Source organism: Triticum dicoccoides, chromosome 4A (assembly GCF_002162155.2).
Source record: "Triticum dicoccoides isolate Atlit2015 ecotype Zavitan chromosome 4A, WEW_v2.0, whole genome shotgun sequence".
Classification (NCBI taxonomy): domain Eukaryota; kingdom Viridiplantae; phylum Streptophyta; class Magnoliopsida; order Poales; family Poaceae; genus Triticum; species Triticum dicoccoides.
In genome coordinates, this window is record NC_041386.1 from 150083735 (window position 1) to 150108583 (window position 24849).

Consider the following 24849-nt stretch of genomic DNA (forward strand, 5'->3'; position numbering starts at 1 on the left):
TGCCCCCAGTGGGTATAGGGAGTGGGGGTATGGGGCGATTGGGCCGGCCCGTTCGTGCGGCGGAGGCCAGCTGGGCCACTTGGCCCAGGGGGGGAGGGGTTCTGTTGTTTCCGTTTTGTTTTGTTTTCCTTTCATTTGTTTATTTTTTTATTTATTTTCCCTTCTGTTTTATTCAAATTAAAATATTTATGTATTTTCTAAAAATGTGTTTACTTCACCATAATTATCTATGCAATATTTGACACGGTCCGAACATTTTTGTTTTAAATCTTGAAAACTTTGTTTGTTTGCCAAAAATTCAAATTTGAATTCGAATCGTTTTGAACTAACGCGAGATTAGCGACAGTAACGAAGGTGGCATGGCATCATTAGCAGAGGTTACTGTAGCTTGATTATCCGGGCGTCACAATACACTTATAGCTCTAGTGCATCCGTTGCATGGCAATCCCTACTCACTCACATTGATATCTATTGATGGGCATCTCCATAGCCCGTTGATATGCCTAGTTGATGTGAGACTATCTTCTCCTTTTTGTCTTCTCCACAACCACCCTTCTATTCCACCTATAGTGCTATATCCATGGCTCACGCTCATGTATTGCGTGAAGATTGAAAAAGTTTGAGAACATCAAAAGTATAAAACAATTGCTTGGCTTGCCATCGGGGTTGTGCATGATTTAAATACTTTGTGTGGTGAAGATGGAGCATAGCCAGACTATATGATTTTGTAGGGATAGCTTTCTTTGGCCATGTTATTTTTAGAAGACATGATTGCTTTGTTAGTATGCTTGAAGTATTATTGTTTTCATGTCAATATTAAACTTTTGTCTTGAATCTTATGGATCTAAATATTCATGCCAAAATGAAGAGAATTACTTAGAGAAATATGTTAGGTAGCATTCCACATCAAAAATTCTGTTTTTATCATTTACCTACTCGAGGACGAGCAGGATTTAAGCTTGGGAATGCTGATACGTCTCCAATGTATCTATAATTTTTGATTGCTCCATGCTATATTATCTACTGTTTTGGATGTTTATGGGCTTTATTATACACTTTTATATCATTTTTTGGACTAACCTATTAACCTAGAGCCCAGTGCCAGTTTCTGTTTTTACCTTGTTTTAGGGTTTCGAAGAAAAGGAAAATCAAACGGAGTCCAATTGACCTGAAACTTCACAGAACACATTTTTGGAAGGAAAGAAGCCCAAAAGACTTGAAGTGCACGTTAGGGAAGCTTCGAGGAGGCCACGAGGTAGGGGGCGTGCCCAACCCCCTAGGGCGCGCCCTCCACCCTCATGGGCCCCTCGTGGCTCCCCCGACGTACTTCTTTCGCCTATATATCTCCATATACCCTAAAAACATCTGAGAGCACAATAGATCGGGAGTTCCTCCGCCAGAAGCCTCCGTAGCCACTGAAAGCCAATCTAGACCCGTTTCGGTACCCTGCCGGAGGGGGCAATCCCTCTCCGTTGTCCATCTTCATCATCCCGGTGCTCTCCATGATGAGGAGGGAGTAGTTCTCCCTCGGGGCTGAGGGTATGTACCAGTAGCTATGTGTTTGATCTCTCTCTCTGTCATGTTCTTGAGATGATACGATCTTAATGTATCGCGAGCTTTGCTATTATAGTTGGATCTTATGTTTCTCCTCCCCCTCTACTCTCTTGTAATGAATTGAGTATCCCCTTTGAACTTATCTTATCAGATTGAGTCTTTAAAGATTTGAGAACACTTGATGTATGTCTTGCCATGCGTATCTGTGGTGACAATGGGATACCACGTGATTCACTTGATGTATGTTTTGGTGATCAACTTGCGGGTTCCGCCCATGAACCTATGCATAGGGGTTGGCACATGTTTTCGTCGTGATTCTTCGGTAGAAACTTTGGGGCACTCTTTGAGGTCCTTTGTGTTGGTTGAATAGATGAATCTGAGATTGTGTGATGCATATCGTATAATCATGCCCACGGATACTTGAGGTGACATTGGAGTATCTAGGTGACATTAGGGTTTTGGTTGATTTGTGTCTTATGGTGTTATTCTAGTACGAACTCTAGGGCTGTTTGTGACACTTATAGGAATAGCCCAACAAATTGATTGGAAAGAAAATTTGAGGTGGTTTCGTACCCTACCATGATCTCTTCGTTCGTTCTCCGCTATTAGTGACTTTGGAGTGACTCTTTGTTGCATGTTGAGGGATATTTATGTGATCCAATTATGTTATCATTGTTGAGGGAACTTGCACTAGCGAAAGTATGAATCCTAGGACTTGCTTCAACACATTGCAATACCGTTTACGCTCACTTTTATCATTCGTTACCTTGCTCTTTTTATATTTTCAGATTACAAAAACTATTATCTACTATCCATATACCACTTGTATCACCATCTCTTCGCCGAACTAGTGCACCTATTCAATTTACCATTGTATTGGGTGTGTTGCGGACACAAGAGACTCTTTGTTATTTGGTTGCAGGGTTGCTTGAGGGAGACCATCTTCATCCTACGCCTCCTACGGATTGATAAACTTTAGGTCATCCACTTGAGGGAAATTTGCTACTGTCCTACAAACCTCTGCACTTGGAGGCCCAACAACTTCTACAAGAAGAAGGTTGTGTAGTAGACATCAAGCTCTTTTCTGGCGCCGTTGCCGGGTAGGTTAGCGCTTGAAGGTATATCTTTAGATCTTGCAATCGAATCTTTTTGTTTCTTGTTTTAGCACTAGTTTAGTTTATAAAATAAAACTACAAAAATATGGAATTAAGTTTGTCTCATACGCTTCATCTTTTTAATATAGTTTCATCCTTCCTTCATCCATAGCAAGATATAGTTTCGAGTAAAATACCGATGGTCGTTGGAAGAAAGCGGGGATGCCACTCGGGGGCATCCCCAAGCTTAGTTGATTGCTCATTCTTGGATAATAGCTTGGGTTGCCGGGGCATCCCCAAGCTTAGGATCTTCCATCCTTCCTTCATCCATAGCAAGATAACCCAAAACTTGAAAACTTCAATCACACAAAACTCAACAAAACCTTCATGAGATCCGTTAGTATAAGAAAGCAAACCACTACTATAAGTACTGTATCAAACCAATTCATATTTTGTTTTTGTATTATATCTAATGTATTCCAACTTTTCTATGGCAAAAACTCATCAAAGAAAACCATAGAGCCATCAAAATAAGCACACAACACAAAGAAAACAGAATATGTCAAAACAGAACAGTCTATAGCAATCTGACTATTACGAATACTTCTATAACTTCGAAAATTCTAAAAAATTAGGAAGACCAGAGAAATTTAGATTTTGATCTACTGCAAGTGGAATGGGTATTTTATCACTCTCTGGTAAAAACTGAAAATTAATTTCGTGAGCGTAAAAGTTTCTGTTTTTTCAGCAAGATCAAACAACTATCTGTTGGGGAACGTAGTAATTTCAAAAAATTTCCTACGCACACGCAAGATCATGGTGATGCATAGCAACGAGAGGGGAGAGTGTGATCTACGTACCCTTGTAGACCGACAGCGGAAGCGTTATCACAAGCGTTTGATGTAGTCGTACATCTTCACGGCCCGACCGATCAAGCACCGAAACTACGGCACCTCCGAGTTTTAGCACACGTTCAGCTCGATGATGATCCCCGGACTCCGATCCAGCAAAGTGTCGGGGAAGAGTTCCGTCAGCACGACGGTGTGGTGACGATCTTGATGTTCTACCGTCGCAGGGCTTCGCCTAAGCACCGCTACAATATTATCGAGGATTATGGTGGAAGGGGGCACCGCACACGGCTAAGAAAACGATCACGTGGATCAACTTGTGTGTCTAGGGGTGCCCCTGCCCCCGTATATAAAGGAGCAAGGGGAGGAGGCCGGCCGGCCCTATAGGCGTGCCAAGGAGGAGTCCTCCTCCTAGTAGGAGTAGGACTCCTACTAGGAGGGGGAAGGAAGTGGGGAGGGAGAAGGAAAGGGGGGCGCCGCCCCCCCTCTCCTAGTCCAATTCAGACCAGGGGGGAGGAGGCGCGCGGCCCACCCTGGCTGCCCTTCTCTCTCTCCACTAAGGCCCATATGGCCCATTACTTCTCCCGGGGGGGTTTCGGTAACTCTCCGGTACTCCGGTTTTCTCCGAAATCACCCGCAACACTTCCGGTGTCCGAATATAGCCGTCCAATATATCAATCTTTATGTCTCTACCATTTCGAGACTCCTCGTTATGTCTGTGATCATATCCGGGACTCCGAACTAACTTCGGTACATCAAAACTCATAAATTCATAATATAACTGTCATCGAAACCTTAAGCGTGCGGACCCTACGGGTTCGAGAACAATGTAGACATGACCGAGACATATCTCCGGTCAATAAACAATAGCGGAATCTGGATGCTCATATTGGCTCCCACATATTCTACAAAGATCTTTATCGGTTAGACCGCATAACAACATACGTTGTTCCCTTTGTCATCGGTATGTTACTTGCCCGAGATTCGATCGTCGGTATCTCAATACCTAGTTCAATCTCGTTACCGGCAAGTCTCTTTACTCGTTTCGTAATACATCATCTCGCAACTAACTCATTAGTTGCAATGCTTGCAAGGCTTATGTGATGTGCATTACCGAGAGGGCCCAGAGATACCTCTCCGACAATCGGAGTGACAAATCCTAATCTCGAAATACGCCAACCCAACATTTACCTTTGGAGACACCTGTAGAGCTCCTTTATAATCACCCAGTTACGTTGTGACGTTTGGTAGCACACAAAGTGTTCCTCCGGTAAACGGGAGTTGCATAATCTCATAGTCATAGGAACATGTATAAGTCATGAAGAAAGGAATAGAACCATACTAAACGATCGGGTGCTAAGCTAATGGAATGGGTCATGTCAATCACATCATTCTCCTAATAATGTGATCCCGTTAATCAAATGACAACACATGTCTATGGTTAGGAAACATAACCATCTATGGTCAAGTAGAGGCATACTAGTGACGTTTAGTTTGTCTATGTATTCACACAAATATTATGTTTTCGGATAATACAATTCTAGCATGAATAATAAACATTTATCATGATATAAGGAAATAAAATAATAACATTATTATTGCCTCTAGGGCATATTTCCTTCAGTCTCCCACTTGCACTAGAGTCAATAATCTAGATTACACAGTAATGATTCTAACACCCATGGAGCTTTGGTACTGATCATGTTTTGCTCGTGGAAGAGGCTTAGTCAACGGGTCTGCAACATTCAGATTCGTATGTATCTTGCAAATCTCTATGTCTCCCACCTGGACTAGATCCCGGATGGAATTGAAGTGTCTCTTGATGTGCTTGGTTCTCTTGTGAAATCTGGATTCCTTTGCCAAGGCAATTGCACCAGTATTGTCACAAAAGATTTTCATTGGACCCGATGCACTAGGTATGACACCTAGATCGGATATGAACTCCTTCATCCAGACTCCTTCGTTTGCTGCTTCCGAAGCAGCTATGTACTCCACTTCACATGTAGATCCCGCCACAACGCTTTGTTTAGAACTGCACCAACTGACAGCTCCACCGTTTAATGTAAACACGTATCTCGTTTGCGATTTAGAATCGTCCGGATCAGTGTCAAAGCTTGCATCAACATAACCATTTACGATGAGCTCTTTGTCACCTCCATATATGAGAAACATATCCTTAGTCCTTTTTAGGTATTTCAGGATTTTCTTGACCGCTGTCCAGTGATCCACTCCTGGATAACTTTGGTACCTCCCTGCTAGACTTATAGCAAGACACACATCAGGTCTGGTACACATCATTGCATACATGATACAGCCTATGGCTGAAGCATAGGGAACATCTTTCATTTTCTCTCTATCTTCTGCATTGGTCGGGCATTGAGTCTTACTCAATTTCACACCTGGTAACACATGCAAGAATCCTTTCTTTGCTTGATCCATTTTGAACTTCTTCAAAATTTTGTCAAGGTATGTGCTTTGTGAAAGTCCAATTAAGCATCTTGATCTGTCTCTATAGATCTTAATGCCCAATATGTAAGCAGCTTCACCGAGGTCTTTCATTGAAAAACTCTTATTCAAGTATCCCTTTATGCTATCTAGAAATTCTATATCATTTCCGATTAGTAATATGTCATCTACATATAATATCAGAAATGCTACAGAGCTCCCACTCACTTTCTTGTAAATACAGGCTTCTCCAAAAGTCTGTACAAAACCAAATGCTTTGATCACACTGTCAAAGCATTTATTCCAACTCTGAGAAGCTTGCACCAGTCCATAAATGGATCACTGGAGCTTGCATACTTTGTTAGCTCCCTTTGGATCGACAAAACCTTCCGGTTGCATCATATACAACTCTTCTTCTAGAAATCCATTCAGGAATGCAGTTTTGACATCCATTTGCCAAATTTCATAATTATAAAATGCGGCAATTGCTAACATGATTCGTACAGACTTAAGCATCGCTACGGGTGAGAAGGTCTCATCGTAGTCAATCCCTTGAACTTGTCGAAAACCTTTTGCGACAAGTCGAGCTTTGTAGACAGTAATATTACCGTCAGCGTCAGTCTTCTTCTTGAAGATCCATTTATTCTCAATTGCTTGCCGATCATTGGGCAAGTCAACCAAAGTCCATACTTTGTTCTCATACATGGATCCCATCTCAGATTTCATGGCTTTAAGCCATTTTGCGGAATCTGGGCTCACCATCGCTTCTTCATAGTTCGTAGGTTCATCATGATCTAGTAGCATGACTTCCAGAACAGGATTACCGTACCACTCTGGTGCGGATCTTACTCTGGTTGATCTATGAGGTTCAGTAGTATCTTGTTCTGAAGTTTCATGATCATCATCATTAGCTTCCTCACTAATTAGTGTAGGTGTCACTGAAACTGGTTTCTGTGATGTACTACTTTCCAATAAGGGAGCAGATACAGTTACCTCATCAAGTTCTACTTTCCTCCCACTCACTTCTTTCGAGAGAAACTCCTCTAGAAAGTTTCCGAATTTGGCAACAAAAGTCTTGCCTTTGGATCTGTGATAGAAGGTGTATCCAATAGTTTCCTTTGGATATCCTATGAAGACACATTTCTCCGATTTGGGTTCGAGCTTATCAGGTTGAAGCTTTTTCACATAAGCATCGCAGCCCCAAACTTTCAGAAACGACAACTTTGGTTTCTTGCCAAACCACAGTTCGTAAGGCGTCGTCTCAACGGATTTTGATGGTGCCCTATTTAACGTGAATGCGGCTGTCTCTAGAGCATATCCCCAAAACGATGGCGGTAAATCAGTAAGAGACATCATAGATCGCACCATATCTAGTAAAGTACGATTACGACGTTCGGACACACCATTACGCTGTGGTGTTCCGGGTGGCGTGAGTTGCGAAACTATTCCGCATTGTTTCAAATGTACACCAAACTCGTAACTCAAATATTCTCCTCCTCGATCAGATCGTAGGAATTTTATTTTCTTGTTACGATGATTTTCAACTTCACTATGAAATTCTTTGAACTTTTCAAACGTTTCAGACTTATGTTTCATTAAGTAGATATACCTATATCTGCTTAAGTCATCTGTGAAGGTGAGAAAATAACGATATCCGCCATGAGCCTCAACATTCATCGGACCACATACATCTGTATGTATGATTTCCAACAAATCTGTTGCTCTCTCCATAGTACCGGAGAATGGTGTTTTTGTCATCTTACCCATAAGGCACGGTTCGCAAGTACCAAGTGATTCATAATCAAGTGGTTCCAAAAATCCATCAGTATGGAGTTTCTTCATGTGCTTTACACCGATATGACCCAAACGGCAGTGCCACAAATAAGATGCACTATCATTATCAACTCTGCATCTTTTGGCTTCAACATTATGAATATGTGTGTCACTACTATCGAGATTTAATAAGAATAGACCACTCTTTAAGGGTGCATGACCATAAAAGATATTACTCATATAAATAGAACAACCATTATTCTCTGATTTAAATGAATAACCGTCTCGCATCAAACAAGATCCAGATATAATGTTCATGCTTAACACTGGCACCAAATAACAATTATTTAGGTCTAATACTAATCCCGAAGGTAGATGTAGAGGTAGCGTGCCGACCGCGATCACATCGACTTTGGAACCATTTCCCACGCGCATCGTCACCTCGTCCTTAGCCAATCTTCGCTTAATCTGTAGTCCCTGTTTCGAGTTGCAAGTGTTAGCAACAGAACCAGTATCAAATACACAGGTGCTACTGCGAGCATTAGTAAGGTACACATCAATAACATGTATATCACATATACCTTTGTTCACCTTGCCATCCTTCTTATCCGCCAAATACTTGGGGCAGTTCCGCTTCCAGTGACCAGTCTGCTTGCAGTAGAAGCACTCAGTTTCAGGCTTAGGTCCAGGTTTGGGTTTCTTCTCTTGAGTAGCAACTTGCTTGCTGTTCTTTTTGAAGTTCCCCTTCTTCTTTCCTTTGCCCTTTTTCTGGAATCTAGTGGTCTTGTTGACCATCAACACTTGATGCTCCTTCTTGATTTCTACCTCCGCAGCTTTCAGCATTGCAAAGGGCTCGGGAATGGTCTTATTCATCCCTTGCATATTATAGTTCATCACGAAGCTCTTGTAGCTTGGTGGTAGTGATTCGAGAATTCTGTCAATGACGCAATCATCTGGAAGATTAACTCCCAATTGAATCAAGTGATTATTATACCCAGACATTTTGAGTATATGCTCACTGACAGAACTGTTCTCCTCCATCTTGGAGCTATTGAACTTATTGGAGACTTCATATCTCTCAATCCGGGCATTTGCTTGAAATATTAACTTCAACTCCTGGAACATCTCATATGCTCCATGACGTTCAAAACGTCGTTGAAGTCCCGATTCTAAGCCGTAAAGCATGGCACACTGAACTATCGAGTAGTCATCAGCTTTGCTCTGCCAGACGTTCATAACACCTGGTGTTGCTCCAGCAGCAGGCCTAGCACCCAGCGGTGCTTCCAGGACGTAATTCTTCTGTGCAGCAATGAGGATAATCCTCAAGTTACGGACCCAGTCCGTGTAATTGCTATCATCATCTTTCAACTTTGCTTTCTCAAGGAACGCATTAAAATTCAACGGAACAACAGCACGGGCCATCTATCTACAATCAAACATAAACAAGCAAGATACTATCAGGTACTAAGTTCATGATAAATTTAGGTTCAATTAATCATATTACTAAAGAACTCCCACTTAGACAGACATCCCTCTAATCCTCTAAGTGATTACGTGATCCAAATCAACTAAACCATGTCCGATCATCACGTGAGATGGAGTAGTTTCATTGGTGAACATCACTATGTTGATCATATCTACTATATGATTCACGCTCGACCTTTCGGTCTCCGTGTTCCGATGCCATATCTGTATATGCTTGGCTCATCAAGTATAACCTGAGTATTCCGCGTGTGCAACTGTTTTGCACCTGTTGTATTTGAACGTAGAGCCTATCACACCCGATCATCACGTGGTGTCTCAGCACGAAGAACTTTCGCAACGGTGCATACTCAGGGAGAACACTTCTTGATAATTAGTGAGAGGTCATCTTAAAATGCTACCGTCAATCAAAGCAAGATAAGATGCATAAAAGATAAACATCACATGCAATCAATATAAGTGATATGATATGGCCATCATCATCTTGTGCTTGTGATCTTCATCTTCGAAGCACCATCGTGATCACCATCGCCACCGGTGCGCCACCTTGATCACCATCGTAGAATTGTTGTCGTCTAGCCAATCTTATGCTTCCACGACTATCGCTACCGCTTAGTGATAAAGTAAAGCATTACAGCACAATTGCATTGCATACAACAAAGCAACAACCATATGGCTCCTGCCAGTTGCCGATAACTTGGTTACAAAACATGATCATCTCATACAATAAAATTTAGCATCATGTCTTGACCATATCACATCACAATATGCTCTGCAAAAACAAGTTAGACATCCTCTACTTTGTTGTTGCAAGTTTTACGTGGCTGCTACGGGCTTAAGCAAGAACCAATCTTACCTACGCATCAAAACCACAACGATAGTTTGTCAAGTTGGTGTTGTTTTAACCTTCGCAAGGACCGGGCGTAGCCACGCTTGGTTCAACTAAAGTTGGAGAAACTGACACCCGCTAGCCACCTTTGTGCAAAGCACGTCGGGAGAACCGGTCTCGCGTAAGCGTATGCGTAATGTCGGTCCGGGCCGCTTCGTCCAACAATACCGCCAAACCAAAGTATGACATGCTGGTAAGCAGTATGACTTATATCGCCCACAACTCACTTGTGTTCTACTCGTGCATATAACATCAACACATAAAACCTAGGCTCTGATACCACTGTTGGGGAACGTAGTAATTTCAAAAAAATTCCTACGCACACACAAGATCATGGTGATGCATAGCAACGAGAGGGGAGAGTGTGATCTACGTACCCTCGTAGACCGACAGCGGAAGCATTATCACAACGCGGTTGATGTAGTCGTACGTCTTCACGGCCCGACCGATCAAGCACCGAAACTACGGCACCTCCGAGTTTTAGCACACGTTTAGCTCGATGACGATTCCCGGACTCCGATCCAGCAAAGTGTCGGGGAAGAGTTCCGTCAGCACGACGGTGTGGTGACAATCTTGATGTTCTACCGTTGCAAGGCTTCACCTAAGCACCACTACAATATTATCGAGGATTATGGTGGAAGGGGGCACCGCACAGGCTAAGAAAATGATCACGTGGATCAACTTGTGTGTCTAGGGGTGCCCCTGCCCCCGTATATAAAGGAGCAAGGGGAGGAGGCCGGCCGGCCCTATAGGCGCGCCAAGGAGGAGTCCTCCTCCTAGTAGGAGTAGGACTCCTATTAGGAGGGGGAAGGAAGTGGGGAGGGAGAAGGAAAGGGGGGCGCTGCCCCCCCCCCTCTCCTAGTCCAATTCAGACCAGGGGGGAGGAGGCGCGCGGCCCACCTTGTCTGCCCTTCTCTCTCCACTAAGGCCCATATGGCCCATTACTTCTCCCGGGGGGGGGGGTCCGGTAACCCTCCGGTACTCCGGTTTTCTCCGAAATCACCCGGAACACTTCCGGTGTCCGAATATAGACGTCCAATATATCAATCTTTATGTCTCTACCATTTCGAGACTCCTCGTTATGTCCGTGATCACATCCGGGACTCCGAACTAACTTCGGTACATCAAAACTCATAAACTCATAATATAATTGTCATCGAAACCTTATGCGTGCGGACCCTACGGGTTCGAGAACAATGTAGACATGACCGAGACATGTCTCCGGTCAATAACCAATAGCGGAACCTGGATGCTCATATTGGCTCCCACATATTCTACGAAGATCTTTATCGGTCAGACCGCATAACAACATACGTTGTTCCCTTTGTCATCGGTATGTTACTTGCCCGAGATTCGATCGTCGGTATCTCAATACCTAGTTCAATCTCGTTACCGGCAAGTCTCTTTACTCGTTTCATAATACATCATCTCGCAACTAACTCATTAGTTGCAATGCTTGCAAGGCTTATGTGATGTGCATTACCGAGAGGGCCCAGAGATACCTCTCCGACAATCGGAGTGACAAATCCTAATCTCGAAATACGCCAACCCAACATTTACCTTTGGAGACACCTGTAGAGCTCCTTTATAATCACCCAGTTACGTTGTGACGTTTGGTAGCACACAAAGTGTTCCTCCGGTAAACGGGAGTTGCATAATCTCATAGTCATAGGAACATGTATAAGTCATGAAGAAAGCAATATCAACATACTAAACGATCGGGTGTTAAGCTAATGGAATGGGTCATGTCAATCACATCATTCTCCTAATAATGTGATCCCATTAATCAAATGACAACACATGTCTATGGTTAGGAAACATAACCATCTTTGATTAACAAGCTAGTCAAGAAGAGGCATACTAGTGACGTTTAGTTTGTCTATGTATTCACATAAGTATTATGTTTCCGGATAATACAATTCTAGCATGAATAATAAACATTTATCATGATATAAGGAAATAAAATAATAACATTATTATTGCCTCTAGGGCATATTTCCTTCACTATCACCCAAGAAGATCCTAAAGGCTTTACTTGGAACATACACTAATTAAAACATAAAAACCACAATCATAACAGTAGCATAATTGTGCTAACACTCAAGAACAGAAAGCAAAATGCAAAAAGAAAAATTATTCATTGGGTTGCCTCCCAACAAGCGCTATAGTTTTACGCCCTTAACTAGGCATAAACCAAGGATCTAAGTATTGTCATCCTTGTTCTTTGGAAAGAAAAGGGAAAAATTTCCTATCAATGGCATTTAATTTTCTATTATGTGAAATCACATGGCCATTGATAGCAGAAGAAAGATTAAGCATGTTGCAAAATTCGTATCTAAACTAGCCTTCATCTCTTTAATTTTTTCGTTTCGATAAAAGCTCATAAGAGTAGTTGATTCAACATTTTCTCCTTTCGGGTTCCCAAATATGGTTTTCATCTTCTCATAAGTATCAACGACATCCCCTTCAAGAAAATCGTTTTCAAATATAGAGTCTAAAACTTGCTTGAAGGAAGAAGGTAAACCAACATAAAAACTTTTCAAGTATATCTCTATTTGATATTGGGGCACATAGCTAGATCGAATTCTCAACAACCTGTCCCAAGCATCTTTCCAAGATTCATCAAGTAAATAACGAAAAATTACGGAATCATCTTCATCACATTGGTTAAGATTTTCCTTAACCACCATGGTAGATCCTTCCATAGCATGATTGTTTATGAGCTTAGAGAGGACAGAGGGGCTATCCAAAGTATTAAGACTCGGGAGAAAATCCTTAGCTCTTCTAAGATCGGACATGGCGAGAAAATGGCGAACAAAGAAGGGAGGCGAATAAAACGGCAAATTTTTGTGAAGTGAGGGATAGGAAAATGAGAGGCAAATGGAAAATAATGTAAATTGCAAGGAGATGAGATTTGTGATTAGGAACCTGGTATATGTTGAAGATCCTCCCTGGAAACGGCGCCAAAAATTCCTTTTGATGTCGCTTGAAGCTACGTCGGTATTTCCCCAAAGAGGAAGGGATGATGCAACAAAACGGCGGTAGGTATTTCCCTCAGATATGAAACCAAGGTTATCGAACTAGTAGGAGAACCAAGCAACACAATGTAAACAGCCGCTACACAGATAACAAATCCTCGCAACCCGACGTGTTAAAGGGGTTGTCAATCCCTTTCGGGGTACGGCGCCTCAAGTGGCAAACAGACGTGAGATAAATTTGTAGTAAATTGATAGATCGTACGCTAAATAAAATAAAGAAAAATTGCAACAAGTTATTTTTGTATTTTTGGTTTAATAGATCTGAAAATAAATGCAAGAGAAAAGTAGATCGCAAAGGCAAATATATGAGAAAGAAGACCCGAGGGCCGTCTGTTTCACTAGTGGCTTCTCTCGAGAAAAATAGCAAATGGTGGGTAAACAAATTACTGTTGGGAAATTGATAGAAATTCAAATAATTATGATGATATCCAGGCAATGATCATTATATAGGCATCACGTCCAAGATTAGTAGACCGACTCTTGCCTGCATCTACTACTATTACTCCACACATCGACCGCTATCCAGCATGCATCTAGTGTATTAAGTTCATGGAGAAATGGAGTAATGCAATAAGAACAATGACATGATATAGACAAGATTTATCTATGTAGAGATAGACCCCGTCGTTTTATCCTTAGTAGCAACCATACATACATGTCGTTTCCCTTTCTGTCCCTGGGATCAAGCACTGTAAGATCGAACGCACTACAAAGCACCTCTTCCCATTGCAAGATAAATAGATCAAGTTGGCCAAACAAAACCCAAATATCGGAGAAGAAATACGAGGCTATAAGCAATCATGCATATAAGAGATCAAATAAACTCAAATAACTTTCTCGGATATAAAAAGATATAACTGATCATAAACTCAAAGTTCATCAGATCCCAACAAACACACCGCAAAAAGAGTTACATCATATGGATCTCCAAGAGACCATTGTATTGAGAATCAAGAGAGAGAGATGAAGCCATCTAGCTACTAACTACGGACCTGAAGGTCTACAAAGAACTACTCATGCATCATTGGAGAGGCACCAATGGAGGTGGTGAACCCCATCTGAGATGGTGTCTAGATTGGATCTGGTGGTTCTGGACTCTACGGCGGCTAGATGAATATTTTGTCGATGCCTCAAGGGTTTCTGGAATATTGGGGTATTTATATAGGAAATAGGCGGTCCAGGGGCACCCGAGGTGGGCACAACCCACCAGGGCGCGCCTGGGCCTCCTGGCGCGCCCTGGTGGGTTGTGCCCCCCTCGGGGCACCCCCCTGGCGCAGCCAGGGCCCGTTGTGTTCCTTCTGGCCCATAAAAATTCTCTGTAAAGTTTCGGGGCATTTTGACTCCGTCTGATGTTGATTTTCTGCGATTTAAAAAACATGGAAAAACAGCAACTGACACTTGGCACTATGTCAATTGGTTTGTACCAAAAAATGATATAGAATGACTATAAAATGATTATAAAACATCCAAGATTGATAATATAAGAGCATGGAACAATAAAAAATTATAGATACGTTGGATATGTATCAGTATGTTGTTATGCGGTTTGACTGATAAAGATCTTCATAGAATATGTAGGAACCTATATGAGCATCCAGGTTCCGCTATTGGTTATTGACCGGAGATGTGTCTCAGTCATGTCTACATAGTTCTCGAACCCGTAGGGTCCGCACGCTTAATGTTCAATGAAGATTTGTATTATGAGTTATGTGATTTGATGACCGAAGTTTGTTCGAAGTCCCGGATGAGATCATGGACATGACGAGGAGTCTCGAAATGGTCGAGAGGTAAAGATCGATATATTGGAAGGTTATATTCGGACACTGGAATGGTTCCGAAGTGTTTCAGGTATTTTTTCGGAGTACCGAGAGGATACCGGAACCCCCCGGGGAAGTAGTGGGCCTTAATGGGATTTAGTGGAAAGGAGAGAAGGGCCTCAAGGGGTTGTCGCGCCCCCCCATGGCTGGTCCTAATTGGACTAGGAGGGGGCGACGGCCCCCTCTTTCCTTCTCCCCTCTTCCTCCTTCCCTCCTTCTCCTTGTTGGAATAGGAAAGGGGGGGGGGGATCCTACTTGGACCGGGAGTCCAAGTAGGATTCCCCCCTTTGGTGCACCCCCCCTTGGGCCGGCCTCCTCTTCCCCCTCCTTTATATACATGGGAGGGGGCACCCCAAAGGCATACCAAGTCTTCTCTTAGCCATGTGTGGTGCCCCCCTCCATAGTTACACACCTCGGTCATATCGTCGTAGTGCTTAGGCGAAGCCCTGCGCCGGTAACTTCATCATCGCCGTCAACACACCATCGTGTTAACAGAACTCTCCCTCGTCCTCAAGTGGATCAAGAGCTCGAGGGACATCATCATACTGAACGTGTGCTAAACATGGAGGTGCCGTACATTCGGTGCTAGGATCGGTTGGATTGTGAAGACGTTCGACTACATCAACCGTGTTACTAAACACTTTCGCTTTCGGTTTACGAGGGTACGTGGACACACTCTCCCCTCTCGTTGCTATGAATCTCCTAGATAGATCTTGCGTGATCGTAGGATTTTTTTTTGAAATACTATGTTCCCCAACAGTGGCATCCAAGCCAGGTCTATGCGTAGATGTTATTGATACGTCTCTTGTATCTATAATTTTTGATTGTTCCATGCCAATATTATACAACTTTCATATACTTTTGGCAACTTTTTATACTATTTTTGGGACTAACATATTGATCCAGTGCCTAGTGCTAGTTCCTGTTTGTTGCATGTTTTTTGTTTCGCAGAAAATCCATATCAAACGGAGTCCAAACGGGATTAAAACTTACGGAGATTTCTTTAGAATATATGTGATTTTTCGGAAGAATAATCAACGCGAGATGATGCCCAAGGGGGGCATGAGGCAGGGGGCGCCCCTGACCCTCGTGGCCACCCCGTAAGGCAGTTGGTGCCCTTGTTTCGCCGCAAGAAAGCCAATATCCGGATACAAATCGTGTTAAAATTTCAGCCCAATCGGAGTTACGGATCTCCGGGAATATAAGAAACGGTGAAAGGCCAGAATCTAGAGCGCAGAAACACACACACACACACACACACACACACACACACACACATAGAGAGAGAGATCCAATCTCGGAGGGGCTCTCGCCCCTCCGCCGCCATGCAAGCCATGGACCAGGGGGTAAAACCTTCTCCCATCTAGGGAGAGGGTCAAGGAACAAGAAGAAGAAGGGGGGCTCTCTCTCCCCCTCTCTCCCGGTGGCGCCGGAACGCCGCCGGGGCCATCATCGTGTGACGGCGATCTACACTAACACCTCTGTCATCTTCACCAAAATCTTCATCACCTTCCCCCATCTATCTACAGCGGTCCACTCTCCCGCAACCCGCTGTACCCTCTACTTGAACATGGTGCTTTATGCTTCATATTATTATCCAATGATGTGTTGCCATCCTATGATGTCTGAGTAGATTTTCGTTGTTCTGTCGGTAATTGGTGAATTGCTATGGTTGGTTTAATTTTCTTGTGGTTGTGTTGCTGTCCTTTGGTGCCCATCATATGAGCGTGTGCGTGGATCACACCATAGGGTTAGTTGTATGTTGATAGGACTATGTATTGGAGGGCAAGAGTGACAAAAGCTTCAACCTAGCATAGAAATTGATGCATACGGGATTGAAGGGGGACCAATATATATTAATGCTATGGTTGGGTGTTTACCTTAATAAATGTTAATAGTTGCGGATGCTTGCCAATAGTTCCAATCATAAGTGCATAGAATTCCAAGTCAGGGATGACATGGTAGCAGTGGCCTCTCCCACATAAAACTTGCTATCGGTCTAGTAGAGTAGTCAATTTCTTAGGGACAATTTCGCAACTCCTACCACCACTTTTCCACACTCTCTATACTAACTTTATTGCTTGTTTACCTAAAACAGCCCCTAGTTTTTATTTACGTGCTCTTTATATTCTTCCAAACCTATCCCGTTAAACCTACAAAGTACTTCTAGTTTTATACTTGTTCTAGGTAAAGAGAACGTAAAGCGTGCATAGAGTTGTATCGGTGGTCGATAAAACTTGAGGGAATATTTGTTCTAGCTTTAGCTCCTCGTTGGGTTCGACACTCTTACTTATCGAAAGAGGCTACAATTGATCCCCTATACTTGTGGGTTATCAAGACCTTTTTCTGGCGCCGTTGCCGGGGAGTTATAACGTGGGGTGAATATTCTCGTGTGTGCTTGTTTGCTTTATCACTAAGTATTTTTTATTTTGTTCTCTTGTTTTCTATCTTTAGTTATGGGTAGGAAACGCAAAATACCAAAAAAAATTAGTGGTACCTACTGAACCAATGGTTGAAGAACCACTCAAAATCTATCACACTACTGAAACTTTTTACTTGGATCATCTTTGATCCCTATGTGATCAGGCCGAAACCCCAACTAGCTTTGTTGAGGGCAAATCTTTAGATGAGCATGCTTGTTACGCGCGACACCGCATATCTGAAAAAGGGAAACTTTTACTGGATCAAATTCATCGTTTGTAGTGCTATGCTTGGAATTTATGTGAAATATATGATTGTACTAGTTGTTCTAAAGACCCTAAGAAACACCTTCCTTACCAACGTGAGTTTAGTGATAATGGAATCGTATCTTCGTATACTAAGGGTGTTTATAATTACTATGATGTTCAGCAAATTGAAGAATTTGTTGCTTTTAGGGGTACTTGTGAAATTGCTTCTTTTATTGAAGAGTGTGATACTACTCTCTACAAATCTAAAAATTTGGCCATAGTTAAATATTGCTATGATAATTATGCTTCTAATACTTATATTAAACCATATATTGAGGACTCCTCCGCTGTCCAAGAAGAGACTAATATTTTGCAGGAGTCTATGGAAGAAGAAATTAATGACATTTTGAGCTCATTGGATGAAAAAGATGAGAAGGAGAGCGAAGAACAAAAGGAGGAAGAGCGGATTGATCACCCGTTCCCACCATCTAATGAGAGTAACTCTTTATCCCATACCTTGTTTAATTTCCCTTCAATTTACCGAAGGATGAATGCTATGATGATTGTTACGATCCCATTGATTCTTTTGAAATATCCATTTTTGATTATGCTTGCTATGCTTGTCGCCAAGATGCCAATATGAATTATGCTTATGGATATGAACTTGCTATAGTTCCTTACGTTAAACATGAAATTGTTGCTATTGCACCCACGCATGATAGTCATATTATCTTTTTGAATTCTCTCGACTACACTATATCGGAGAAGATTGCCCTTATTAAGGATTATATTGATGGGTTGCATTTCACTACCACACATGATGATTTTGATAGATATAATATGCATGTGCTTGCTGCTCCTACTTGCAATTATAATGAGAGAGGAACTACATCTCTGCCTCTCCATGTTTCCAATATGATAAAATTGCAAGAAACTGTTTATACTATGCATTGGCCTTTACTATGTGTGCATGAATTGTTCTTTTATGACATGCCAATGCATAGGAAGAGAGTTAGACTTCGTTGTTGCATGATATATGTTACTTTGTTCTCACTACTAAATCACAAATCATTGTTAATTAAAATTGGCTTTGATATACCTTGGGATCCGGGTGGATCCATTGCTTGAGCACTATATGCCTAGCTTAATGGCTTTAAAGAAAGCGCTGCCAGGGAGACAACCCGCAAGTTTTAGGGAGTCATTTATTTCTATTGTGTGCTTTTATAAAGTTTTAAAACAAAATAAAATAAAGAGGGGAACCTAAAACTTTTCCAAAAAGAAAAGCGAAAGTGAGAAAGACGAGCATTGTTAAAGTGGGAGATAGCCTTGAACTTTGTTCATGCCCATGGAAACTTTGTGACCCTTGATTACAGAAACATTTCAAAAATTATCCCCTTGTACAAATCCATTGTATCATAAAAATAATGTGCCCAGATTTGCCTTTATCATGTTTACATTGCTTGTTGGTTTATGCGGTGCAAAACAGAAACTTTGGCTGTAGTGCGTGATTTTACATTTTTTACTGGATTGTCAAACCGTTCTGAAACTTTTTGCACTGTCTTTCTATACAAATTTTTTATTTTTCCTGAATTTTGCAGAATTTTTGGAGTACTATAAGTATGGTGAATGTTCAGATTACTACAGACTGTCCTGTTTAAGACAGATTCTGTTTTTGATGCATCGTTTGCTTGTTTTGATGAAACTATCGATTTCTATCAGTGGATTAAGCCATGGAAAATTTATATTACAGTAGATAAAATGCCAAAACAAAATATGAATTGGTTTGCAACAGTACTTAGAGTAGTGATTTGCTTTATTATACTAACGGATCTTACCGAGCTTTCTGTTGAGTTTTGTGTGGATGAAGTGATCAAAGATCGAGGAGGTCTTGATATGAGGAGAAGGAGGAGAGGCAAGAGCTCAAGCTTGGAGATGCCCAAGGCACCCCAAATAAATATTCAAGGAAACTCAAGCGTCTAAGATTTCTTCAACAAGTATTGGTATGTTTTCGGGTTCGTTTCGTTCATGTGATATGTGCAAATCTTGGAGCGTCTTTTGCATTTAGTTTTCACTTTACTTTGATGCACCATGCTGGTATGAGATAGTCCATGATTGATTTATAGAATGCTATTTGCACTTCACTTATATCTTTTGAGTATGGCTTTACAGAATGCTCCATGTGCTTCACTTATATCTTTTGAAGTTTGGATTGCCTGTTTCCCTACACATAGAAAATCGCCATTTGTAGAATGATCTTTTGCTTCACTTATATCTGTTAGATCATGGGCTTATCTTTTATAGAAAGAATTAAACACTCTTGCTTCACTTATATCTATTTAGAGAGAGGACAGGAATTGGTCATTCGCATGGTTAGTCATAAAATCCTACATAAAACTTGTAGATCGCTGAATATGATATATTTGATTCCTTGCAATAGTTTTGCGATATAAAGATGGTGATATTAGAGTCATGCTAGTGGGTAATTGTGGATTGTAGAAATACTTGTGTTGAAGTTTGTGATTCCCATAGCATGCAAGTATGGTGAACCGTTATGTAACAAAGTTAGAGCATGATGTATTTATTGATTGTCTTCCTTATGAGTGGCGGTCGGGGACGAGCGATGGTATTTTCCTACCAATCTATCCCCCTAGGAGCATGCGCGTAGTACTTTGTTTTGATGACTAATAGATTTTTGCAATAAGTATGTGAGTTCTTTATGACTAATGTTGAGTCCATGGATTATATGCACTCTCACCCTTCCATCATTGCTAGCCTCTTCGGTACCGTGCATTGCCCTTTCTCACCTTGAGAGTCGGTGCAAACTTCACCGGTGCATCCAAACCCCGTGATATGATACGCTCTATCACACATAAGACTCCTTATATCTTCCTCAAAACAGCCACCATACCTACCTATCATGGCATTTCCATAACCATTCTGAGATATATTGCCATGCAACTTCCATCATCATCATATACATGACTTTAGCATTTATTGTCATATTGCTTTGCATGATCGTACGATAGCTAGCATGATGTTTTCATGGCCTGTCCATTTTTTTATTTCATTGCTATGCTAGATCATTGCACATCCCAGTACACTGCCGGAGGCATTCATATAGAGTCATATTTTTGTTCTAGTATCGAGTTGCAATATTGAGTTGTAAGTAAATAAAAGTGTGATGATCATCATTATTACAGCATTGTCCCATGTGAGTAAAGGATAATGGAAGCTATGATTACCTCACAAATTGGGATGAGTCTCCGAACTTTACAAAAAAAGAGGCCAAAGAAGCCCACCAAAAAATGAGAGAAAAGAGAGAAGGGACAATGTTACTATCCTTTTACCACACTTGTGCTTCAGAGTAGCACCATGTTCTTCATATAGAGAGTCTCTTGAGTTCTCACTTTCATATACTAGTGGGAATTTTCATTATAGAACTTGGCTTGTATATTCCAACGATGGGCTTCCTCAAGTGCACTAGGTCTTCATGAGCAAACAAGTTGGATGCACACCCACTTAGTTTCAGTTTGAGCTTTCATACACTTATAGCTCTAGTGCATCCGTTGCATGGCAATCCCTACTCCTCACATTGACATCAATTGATAGGCATCTCCATAGCCCATTGATTAGCCGCGTTGATGTGAGACTTTCTTCCTTTTTGTCTTCTCCACACAACCTCCACCATCATATTCTATTCCACCTATAGTGTTATATACATGGCTCACGCTCATGTATTGCGTGAAAGTTGAAAAGGTTTGAGAACATCAAAAGTAGGAAACAATTGCTTGGCTTGTCATCGGGGTTGTGCCTGATTTGAATACTTTGTGTGGTGAAGATGAAGCATAGCCAGACCATATGATTTTGTAGGGATAACTTTCTTTGGACATGTTATTTTGAAAAGACATGATTGCTTTATTAGTATGCTTGAATTATTATTGTCTTAATGTCAAATGATAGACTATTGCTTTGAATCACTCCTGTCTTAATATTCATGCCATGATTAGATTACATGATTAAGATTATGCTAGGTAGCATTCCACATCAAAAATTATCTTTTTATTATTTACCTACTCGAGGACGAGCATGAATTAAGCTTGGGGATGCTGATACGTCTCCGTCGTATATATAATTTTTGATTGTTCCATGCCAATATTATACAACTTTCATATACTCTTGGCAACTTTTGATCCAGTGCCCAGTGCCAGTTCTAGTTTGTTGCATGTTTTTTGTTTTGCAACTTTTGATCCATATCAAACAGAGTCCAAACAGGATAAAAACTTACAGATATTTTTTTGGAATATATGTGATTTTTGGGAAGAAGAATCAACGCGGGACGATGCTCGAGGGGGCCGCGAGACAGGGGGCGCGCCCCAGGGGTGGGCGCGCCCCTGACCCTCGTGGACACCCCGTAAGGCGGTTGGTACCCTTCTTTCGCGCAAGAAAGCCAATATCCATATACAAATCGTGTTAAAGTTTCAGCCCAATAAGAGTTACGGATCTCCGGAAATATAAGAAACGGTGAAAGGCCAGAATCTAGAGCGCAGAAATAGAGAGAGACAGAGAGACATATCCAATCTCGGAGGGGCTCTCTCCCCTCCGCCGCCATGAAGCCATGGACCAGGGGGTAAACCCTTCTCCCATATAGGGAGAAGGTCAAGGAATAAGAAGAAGAAGGGGGCTCTCTCCCCCTCTCTCCCGGTGGCCCCGGAACGCCGCCGGGGCCATCATCGTGTGACGACGATCTACACCAACACCTCCGTCATCTTCACCAACATCTTCATCACCTTCCCCCATCTATCTACAGTGGTCCACTCTCCCGCAACCCGCTGTACCCTCTACTTGAACATGGTGCTTTATGCTTCATATTATTATCCAATGATGTGTTGCCATCCTATGATGTCTGAGTAGATTTTCATTGTCCTATCGGTAATTGGTGAATTGCTATGATTGGTTTAATTTGCTTGTAGTTATGTTGCTGTCCTTTGGTGCCCATCATATGAGCGCGCGCGTGGATCACACCATAGGGTTAGTTGTATGTTGATAGGACTATGTATTGGAGGGCAAGACTGACAGAAGCTTCAACCTAGTATAGAAATTGATGCATACGGGATAGAAGGGGGAGCAATATATCTTAATGTATAGTGGAGTTTTACCTTAATGAACATTAGTAGTTGTGGATGCTTGCTAATAGTTCCAATCATAAGTGCATAGAATTCCAAGTCAGGGATGACATGCTAGCAGTGGCCTCTCCCACATAAAACTTGTTGTCGGTCTAGTAGAGTAGTCAATTTCTTAGGGACAATTTCGCAACTCCTACCACCACTTTTCCATACTCGCTATACTAACTTTATTGCTTCTTTACCTAAACAGACCCTAGTTTTTATTTATGTGCTCTTTATATTCTTGCAAACCTATCTTGTTACACCTACAAAGTACTTCTAGTTTTATACTTGTTCTAGGTAAAGCGAACGTCAAGCGTGCGTAGAGTTGTATCAGTGGTCGATAAAACTTGAGGGAATATTTGTTCTACCTTTAGCTCCTCGTTGGGTTTGACACTCTTACTTACCGAAAGAGGCTAAAATTGACCCCACATACTTGTGGATTATCAGTTATATGCACGAGTAGAACACAAAGAGTTGTGGGCGATAATAGTCATACTGCTTACCAGCAACGTCTTACTTTGATTCGGTGGTATTGTTGGATGAAGCGGCCTGGACCGACATTACATGACCGCGTTCATGAGACTGGTTCTACCGACGTGCTTCGCACACAGGTGGCTAGCGGGTGTCTTTTTCTCCAACTTTAGTTGAACCGAGTTTGACTACGGTCGGTCCTTGTTGAAGGTTAAAACATCACACTTGACGAAAAATTGTTGTGGTTTTGATGCGTACGTCAGAACGGTTCTTGCTAGAAGCCCGTAGCAGCCACTTAAAACTTGCAACAACAAAGTATAGGACGTCTAACTTGTTTTCGCAGGGCATGTTGTGATGTTATATGGTTAAGACATGATGAGATATAAATTGTTGTATGAGATGATCATGTTTTGTAAAAGTTATCGGCAACTGGTAGGAGCCTTATGGTTGTTGCTTTATTGTATGAAATGCAATCGCCATGTAATTGCTTTACTTTATCACTAAGTGGTAGCAATAGTCGTAGAAGCAATAGTTGGCGAGACGACAACGATGCTATGATGGAGATCAAGGTGTCAAGCCGGTGAAGTTGGAGATCATGACGGTACTTTGGAGATGGAGATCAAAGGCACAAGATGATGATGGCCATATCATGTCACATATTTTGATTACATGTGATGTTCATCCTTTATGCATCTTATTTTGCTTAGAATGGCGGTAGCATTATAAGATGATATCTCACTAAATTTCAAGGTACAAGTGTTCTCCCTGAGTATGCACCGTTGCTACAGTTTGTTGTGCCGAGACACCACATGATGATCGAGTGTGATAAGCTCTACGTTCACATACAACGGGTGCAAGCCAGTTTTGCACATGCAGAATACTCGGGTTAAACTTGACTTGCCTAGCATATGCAGATATGGCCTCAGAACACTGAGACCGAAAGGTCGAATGGGAATCATATAGTAGATATGATCAGATGTTCACCATTGAAAACTACTCCATCTCACGTGATGGTCGGACATGGTTTAGTTGATATGGATCACATGATCATTTTGATGACTAGAGGGATGTCTATCTAAGTGGGAGTTCTTAAGTAATAAGATTAATTAAACTTTAATTTATCATGAGCTTAGTACCTGATAGTATTTGCATGTCTATGTTGTTGTAGATCAATGGCCCGTGCTACCGTTCCCTTGAATTTTAATGCGTTCTTAGATAAATCTAAGTTGAAACATGATGGTAGCAACTACACGGACTGGGTCCATAACTTGAGGATTATCCTCATTGCTGCATAGAAGAATTAGGTCCTGGAAGCACCGCTAGCTGCAAGACCCGCTGCAGTAGCTACGCCGGACGTTGTGAATGTCTGGCAGAGCAAAGTTGATGACTACTCGATAGTTCAGTGTGCCATGCTTTACGGCTTAGAATCGGGACTTCAAAGGCGTTTTGAACGTCATGGAGGAGATGTTCCAGGAGTTGAAGTTAATATTTAAAGCAAATGCCCGAATTGAGAGATATGAAGTCTCCAATAAGTTCTATAGCTGCAAAATGGAGGGGAATTGATCTGTTAGTGAACATATACTCAGAATGTCTGGGTACCACAA